At 46.1% G+C, this 8,472-nt stretch overlaps 1 protein-coding gene across 1 annotated transcript in view; it reads left to right on the top strand.

Moving 5' to 3' along the window:
• Positions 1–4,900, top strand: part of ANKRD16 (ankyrin repeat domain 16) — a 69,358-nt gene extending 64,458 nt beyond the window's left edge. The window contains exon 9 of the transcript XR_001885710.1: positions 4,866–4,900. The gene's annotated coding sequence lies outside the window, so the exon portion shown is untranslated. The remainder of the gene's footprint in view (positions 1–4,865) is intronic.
• The last annotated feature ends 3,572 nt before the right edge of the window (positions 4,901–8,472 follow it).

Here is an 8,472-nt window from a genome sequence, read left to right as displayed (position 1 = left end):
TTTTTTGAGATGGAGTTTCGCTCTTTCACCCAGGTTGGAGTGCAGGGGCGCTATCTCGGCTCACTGCAACCTCCGCCTTCTGGTTTCAAGTGATTCTCCTGCCTTAGCCTCCTGAGTAGCTGGGATTAGGGGTGCCTGCCATCACGCCCAGCTATTTTTTTTGGTAATTTTAGTAGAGATGGGGGTTTCACCATGTTGGCCACGCTAGTATTGAACTCCTGACCTCATGATCCGCCCGCCTCATCCTCCCAAAGTGCTGGGATTACAAGCGTGAGCCACCACTTCTGGCCTGGATTAAATTTTTTTAAAGGTATGTAGATATCCTAAATATATCTCTGGGAAAATGTCCCCTAAATCACCCAAGAGTCAGGGTACATAGAGTCAGGATAGAAGCTTCATGTCTAGGATTAAGGACATGGAACTGACACCTGCACTAGGATATCTGTCCATTCCTCTTTTCTGGGAAGTGGCCATCCTTTCCACAGGCATGGATTTCTGGCAGCCACACTTCTGTCACGTCATACTAGTAATACCTGGCTATGATTAATTGAATCAAGTTGGATGCAGGCCCCAAGTTGGGCCAATCAGATTATCTCCTCTGGAAATTTGATATCGAATGATGAAAACCAAGCTAGTCTAGCTCAGTGGTTCTCCACCAAAGGCAATTTTTGCCCACTGGGGACACTGGCAATGTCTGGAGACGTGATGATTTTCACAGCTTGGAGGTGGAGTAGAGTGGGTGCTACTGACATCCAGTGGGTAGAAGCCAGGGATGCTGCTAAACATCCTACAATGCACAGGACAGCCCCTTGACAAAGAATGACCTGGCCTAAAATGTCAATGGTGTCAGGCTGAGAGACTTGGCTCTAGGTTTGAGCAAGGGAAGCCGACAAAGTCAACCATAGAGAGAGAAAAAAACAGAGAGGAGCTGAGCTTAGACACAGTGAGTATTCTAGTGCCTGATTCCAGTTCCTTCCAGAGACTGGATTACATTTTTGCCCCTTTATGCTTCTAATAAATTCTCTTTTATACCTAAGATAGCTGTATGTGGTTTTAGTTAACTTGTAATCAAAATCTCTTTCTTTCCCCCTCCCTCCCTCCCTCTCTCTATCTTTCTATTTTGAGATGGAGTCACGTTCTGTTGCCCAGGCTGGAGTGCAGTGGAATGATCTCAGCTCACTGCAACCTCCACCTCCTGGGCTCAAGTGATTCTCCTGCCTCAGCCTCCCGAGTAGCTAGGACTACAGGTGCCTGCCACCATGCTCGGCTAATTTTTGTATTTTTAGTAGACACGGGGTTTCACCATGTTGGTCAGGCTGGTCTTGAACTCCTGACCTCACGTGATCCTCCCACCTCAGCCTCCCAAAGTGCCGGGACTTACAGGCGTGAACCACCGCACCCGGTCCAAAATCACTTTAATTAACACAAGAAGTATTCAAGTGAATGACTAAAGTGACCTAAGAAACATTAAGGCCTGGGCAGCTTAGAGATCATTCTAGTCTTTAGGATGATACAAAGAAATTAAATGAAATAGTCAGTGGTCATTGCTTATCCATGATAGTCGTGCTAGAATGAGTTGAAGCTTTTTGAAGAGCAAATGCATGTACGACATGCCTGCACCATGCTTACCAGTCTTTTGGGAATCAGGACACCTTGCTGACTTGCTCTGCCACTATGCACAAGCCCCACTCAATGCCACCAACTCCTAGTCCTTCTATACAAAGCGCCCCACAGAACTGCTACTAATTACACACTTCCAAGTGATTTCTATTGGAATCATATTTTCTGTTTCCATGTGTATATCAGTTTAGGTGCTGATTTCATTCCCCTACGTACAGAAATTCAGTAAACATTGTGTTCTATGGCAAATAATATAGTTTGGATATTTGTCCCCTCCTAATCTCATGTGGAAATTTGGTCCCCAATGTTGGAAGTGGGGCCTGGTGGGAGGTGTTTTTGGATTGCTTAGGAACAGATCCATCATGCATGTCTCAGGGCCATCCTCACGATCATGAATGAGTTCTCGCTATTAGTTCCTGCAAGAACTGGTTGTTGAAAAGAGACTGGCACCTTTGTCTTTCCCTTCCTTCCTCTCTCACTATGTGATCTCTGCACATGGCACCCCTTTGCCTTCTCCCATGAGTGGAAGCTTCCTGAGGCTTCACCAGAAGCAAATGCTGGTGCCATGGTTCTTGTACAGCCTGCAGAACCACGAGCCAAATAAACCTCTTTTCTTCATAAATTACCCAGCTTCAGATGTTCCTTTATAACAACATAAATGGACTAGAACTGCAAGCCACTGGAAATGGTCTTAAGAAAAAAAAAAAAAAAAACGTAAAAAAATTTATTAGGCAGCCTCCTGAACCAGAATAGGTTCAGAGCAACTCCTGGAAATGGACTTTGATATTCAGTTTTTTCTCAGAAGTTATTTTTTCCTTTATCTAAGTTGTAGAAATATTGTCAATGAATTCATTTGTCTACATGTATGGTTTCTTAATCATTTTGGTGTCATTGACCCTTTTGGGATAATGGAGCTTCTCTCTGAAAAAAATGTCCATCCATTGCAATTATACTCAAGTTAGGAACCCCTGCATTAACTACTTTTTCTTTTCTTTCTTTCTTTCTTTTTTTTTTTTTGAGACAGAGTCTTGCTCTGTCACCCAGGCTGGAGTGCAGTGGCACGATCTTGGTTCACTGCAACCTCTGCCTCCTGGGTTCAAGCAATTCTCGTGCCTCAGCCTCCTAAGTAGCTGAGACTACAGGTGTGCACTACTGCACCTGGGTAATTTTTCATATTTTTAGTAGAGATGGGGTTTCACCCTATTGGCCAGGCTGGTCTCAAATTCCCGACCTCAGGTGATCTGCCTGCCTTGGCTTCTCAAAGTGCTGGGATTGCAGCTGTGAGTCACTGTTTCGGGCCCACTAAATACTTATTAACTGCCTACTTTGAACTAGATGGTGATAAAAAAAAAAAAAAAGATTAATACTGTAGAGTTCTACCCCTGAGAGAAACACAACTTGAGTACAGAGCAGCAAACACCCAGTTACAACCCAGGGTGATATGTGGTAAGAGAATACTATGGGAACCCAGCATAGAGGAATTTCATCCAGATTAGGGAATCCAGGAAAGATCCCTGGGGGCTGTGACATGTATACTGAGACTTCAAGCAAGTAGGAGAAAGCAAGGCCCACCCGGAGGATGGGGGACAGAGGAAAAAAACACGCAGAAGGAAAAGAGCATGGCAGGTGCATGGAACACAGAAATGTTTGGTGTAGCCAAGCCAGTCACTGGTCTGTTAGTTCCCAGCTCCATTCTTGACCTCCTCTGTATATCTGGGACTGAGAGCCTGCAAAACACATTTCCCAGATCCCTTTGCTAACTGGCTTCTGGCCAGGTGCTGCCAATGGAAGGCACGGGTGGAAGACTGGAGCCAGGAGGAAGAGAGACACCATGTCCCCTGCTTTGGTGGCACTGCCACTAGTGGTAGCAGCCACCCCAATGAGTGGGGACCCCGGGGCCCAGCAATAGCTGCGGCAGGAGTCACTTCAGTAGCTTCAGAGACAGAAGGATTCTGGCAGTGGCAGTAATGGTGGTGGATGACCTCAAGTTCCACTGGCCTCAGCAGCACAATCATTGGGGAAAACCATTGCCAAGCACAAGGCAACAGCAGTTTCCCTCTTGCTCCAGCCTCGAGTTTCAGGCAGTTCTACATCTGTGGGCAATCTTATTCTTTGACCCTCCAGCTCTTTGAGCAGTTTTGAAATCAATTCCCTATATTATCTCTGTTTAAAATACTTAGAGTAGTTCCAGTCTTTCTGACTGGATGCTGACTGACACAGCGACTGAATCAGAAACTATGATGAGTAGTTCCAGCTACTCGGGAGGCAGAGGTGGGAGGATTGCTTGAGCCCAGGAGTTCAAGGCCAGCCTGGAAAACATAGTGAAACCCCATCTCCAAAGAAAGAAAAAGAAAAAAAAAATGAACATGATGAGGGGTGGAAGAGGGTTGCGGTGAGAGATTTGGTGGAACAGGTACTTCAAACCCAGATCACTCAAGCTCATGTTAGGAAATGACCAGGTGTATGGACTTTATCCTAATAGCAACCCACGAAAGATCCTAAAGACATGGTCAACTTGGTCACTTCTGATTTTTATAAAGATCACTTGGGCTATAATACAGAGAGCAGGTTTGAGCCACCTTAACTGAACACCAAATGTCCAAATAGGATCCTAGCTGGGGCCAGGATCTAGGAGGAAACTTGGTGGTCTGCACTCAGGTTGTGGCAGTGAGGTTGAAGAGAAGGGACTGGAAGGATTTTTATGAGGTGGAATGGCCAAAACGTAATGGGGTGCTGTGGCAGATTACATATGGCTACCACTGGGCGTGGTGGCTCCCGCCTGGAATCTCATCACTTTGGGAGGCTGCGGCTGCTGGATCACTTGAGGTTAGGAGTTTGAGACCAGCCTGGCTAACACGGTGAAACCCCATATCTACTAAAAATACAAACATTAGCTGGCTGTGGTGGCGTGTGCCTGTCATCCTAGCTACTCGGGAGGCTGAGGCACGAGAATTGCCTGAACTTGGGAGAAGGAGGTTGCAATGAGCCGAGATTGTGCCACTGCACTCCAGCCTGGGCAACAAAGCAAGACTCCATCTCAAATAATAATAACAGTAATAATAATAAAGATGGCTACCAATTTATTAATACTCTTCCAATAGAGACAGGCTCCACAGTTCTTCCATCTGAATTTCGGTGTGCTCTGTGATGGCGCTGACAAACAGAACAAGACAGAAGTGACTCTGGGCCAGTTTCTGGGCCCAGGCCTTAAGAGACAAGTAACTTCCACTTCTTGTTTCTTTCAGCACCACCACTCTGAGAAGTGCAAGCCAAACAGAGCCCACGCATAGCTGCTCTGGTGGACAGCCCCCTGAGCTCCCACCGACGGCCAGCCTCAGCTGTCAGCCACGTGGTTGTGCCATCTTGGATGTCCAGTCCAGTAAAACCTTCAGATGACTGCAGCCCAGCCACTAACTGAAGCTGTCTGAAAGCCCAGGCAATTATCACCTGGGTCACCCATTCGATCCATAAGAGATAATAATACGTTGTTTTTTTTAAGTTGCTAGTTCTTTTTTTTTTTTTCCCACTTAAGCCACTAAATGTTGGGGTGGTTTGTACACCGTAATAGAAAACCAGAATAGATGCAGAAGGAGATAAAGACGGCAGAACCAAGGATGACATCTAGAATTCTGGTTTGAGCAGAAATAAAGACTTGGAGTAGGGCTGGGCACTGTGCTCACGCTTGTAATCCCAGCAATTTGGGAGGCTGAGGTGGGCGGATCACTTGAGGCCAGGAGTTCAAGACCAGCCTGGCCAACATGGTGAAACCCAGTCTCTACTAAAAATATAAAAATTAGCTGGCTGTGGTAGTTGGCACCTGTAATCTCAGCTACTCGGGAGGCTGAGGCAGGAGAATCACTTGAACCCGGCAGGCAGGGGTTGCAGTCAGCCATGATTCTGCCATTGTACTCCAGCCTGGGCGACGAGAGCAAAATTCTGTCTCAAAAATAAATAAATAAATAAAATAAAGACTGGGAGCAGATAAACAGTTTGTAGGGGATGGTTCTGGGTAAATGATCATAAGCTAGGAAATATATACTTTTGGAACTTAATTAAAATTCCTTTCTAGAGATCCCATTACGTTCCCTCTACAGCATTAGCTATCCAGGTTTTACACAGGTTTATGTTTTATAGATACCTATCTCTAAGACTCTTTAAAATATTAGTTTTAGTATCTCTTCCTAGAAGAAAAGTTGTATTTCTCCAAAGTATCAGGAGGAACTGGGGCCTGGCGTGGTGGCTGACACTAGTAACCACAGCACTTACGGAGGTTGTGGTGGGCAGACTGCTTGAGCCCAGGAGTTCGAGACTAGTCTGGCCAACAAGGTGACACTCCATCTCTACCAAAAATACACAAATTAGCTGAGTATGGTGGGCACATGCCTGTACTCCTACTCAGGAGGCTGAGGGAGGATCACTTCAGCCCAGGAGGCAGAGGCTGCACAGAGCTATGGCTGTACCACTGCACTCTGGCCTGAGCAACGGAGTGAGACCCTGTCTTAAAAAAAAAAAGGGGGGGGGAACTAGTACCAATATCATCACATTCAGTCCTTGTTGATCTAGGGCTCAACTTCCAAGTCCCCTATTCATTTGTCAAATATTTACTCATCCTCTACTAGTTGCTCATAGTTGCTCAGCCCTTTACTGGGTGTCCAGGCTTAATATCCCTGCCCCTATGGAGTTTACATCCAATTTGGCAAGCAAAGAACAAGTGAAGAAAATAATTACCCCTCTAATAAAAGCAGTGAGAAACAAGCAGGGTACCGACAGAGAATGATGGTTGAGGGGAAAGCTGAAACCTAAGGAAGTGGAAAAAGCTGTATGAAGAGGTGCAGGGGGAAGTGAGGAGTGGTAGCCATGGAAGCAAGAGTACAAAGGCCCTTGGGTGGTTAAAGGCTTGACCAGATTCTAGGAACCGAAACACAAGCATGTTTGGGGTTTAATCATCAAGGAGCCAAGGAGCACTACAAAATAGAGTTGGAGAGACATAGAGAGGCTAGATTAAGGTATTAGGTCATATTTTAAGGATTTGCAATGTATCCCTTTTTTTTTTAGATGGAGTCTTACTCTGTCCCCCAGGCTGGAGTGCAGTGGCGCCATCTTGGCTTACTGCAACCTCCGCCTCCCAGGTTCCAGCAATTCTCCTGCTTCAGCCTACTGAGTAGCTCCAATTACAGATGTGCACCACCATACCAGGCTAATTTTTGTATTTTTAGTAGAGACAGGGTTTCACCATATTTGTCAGGCTGGTCTCAAACTCCTGACCTTAGGTGATCTGCCTCAGCCTTCTAAAGTGCTGGGATTACAGGCGTGAGTCACCATGCCCAGCTAGGATCTACAATGTATTCTAAGTATAAAAGATATACAGAAGTCTGAACGTGATCTGCTGAGTGTTTTGAGAAGAAAATGGACAGAAGAGATAGGAGAAGAGGAAAAAGAGAGGAAAAAAAACCTGTTGAGAAACTGCCACGGTGATCCAGGAGACAGAAAGATGGTCTGGGCTGAAGTTCGCTCTCATTTTCTTTCCTTAGATTAAATCTCTCCTTTTCAAAGTGCAGATGGATGATTAGTAAAAACAGATCAGCAAACCATTATTCCCATGTACCCAAGTATAAATAACACTCCATGGATTCCTGCTTTGCATAAAGATTTGAAATATTTTATTTTTTGAGACGGAGTCTGGCTCTGTCACCCAGGCTGGAGGGCAGTGGCACAATCTTGGCTCACCGCAACCTCAGTCTCCCAGGTTCCAGTGATTCTCCCGCCTCAGTCTCCCGAGTAGGTGGGACTACAGGCATGTGCCGCCACACCTGGCTAATTTTAAGATTTGAAATATTTTAAAGATTGATGGTGTCCTGGTTTGATCTTGGGTTTTGGCACCAAAAAATAAAATTAAAAATATTGATGTTTTCCACTCATCTTCACCAACCAACCTACTTCCCCTAAACCTAAGGTTTCACTCTAGCAGGAACTACCTTCTGTGGCATGAGATCCACTGAACCAATTAGTGGCTTTCAAGTCTCTTCACCTTAAGCAGTATTTATCGTCTACAAGTTCCCTTGCAACTGGAATGGGTTGGGTGGAAGATCCAAGAAAAAGCACAGAATTTTCTTTTTCTGACACAGGGTTTTGCTCTGTTGCCCAGGCTGGAGGGCAGTGGCATCATCATGGTTGACTGCAGCCTTGACCTTCCTGGGCTCAAGGGATCCTCCCAGGTCAGCCTCCTGAGTAGCTAGGACTGCAGGCTCGTGCCACCATGCCCAGCTTTTTTTTTTTTTTTTTTTGAGACAGTCTCGCTTTGTTGCAAAAGTTGGAGTGCAGTGGCACTATCTTGGCTCACTGCAACCTCTGCCTCCTGGGTTTAAGCAATTCTCTGCCTCAGCCTCCCGAATAGCTAGGATTACAGACGCCTGACACCACTCCCGACTAATTTTTGTAGTTTTAGTAGAGACAGGGTTTCATCATCTTCGACAGGTTGGTCTTGAACTCCTGACCTTGTGATTCACCTGCCTCGGCCTCCCAAAGTGCTGGGATTACAAGCGTGAGCCACCGCGCCCAGACTGCCCTTTTTTTTTTTTTGAGACGGAGTCTCACTCTGTCGCCCGGGGGGGAGAGGCATGGTGCAATCTTGGCTCACTGCAGCCTCTGTCTCCCCGGTTCAAGCGATTCTTCTGCCTCAGCTTCCCGAATAGCTGGGACTATCGGCATGTGCCACCACGCCCGGCTAATTTTTGTATTTTCAGTAGAGATGGGGTTTCACCATATTGGCCAGGCTGGTCTCAAACTCCAAACTCCTGACCTTGTGATCCGCCTGCCTCGGCCTCCCAAAGTGCTGGGATTACAGGTGTGAGC

The sequence above is a fragment of the Rhinopithecus bieti genome, unplaced genomic scaffold (genome assembly GCF_001698545.2).
Source record: "Rhinopithecus bieti isolate Rb0 unplaced genomic scaffold, ASM169854v2 scaffold_6933, whole genome shotgun sequence".
NCBI lineage: Eukaryota > Metazoa > Chordata > Mammalia > Primates > Cercopithecidae > Rhinopithecus > Rhinopithecus bieti.
This window is presented reverse-complemented; position numbering and strand designations above follow the sequence as displayed.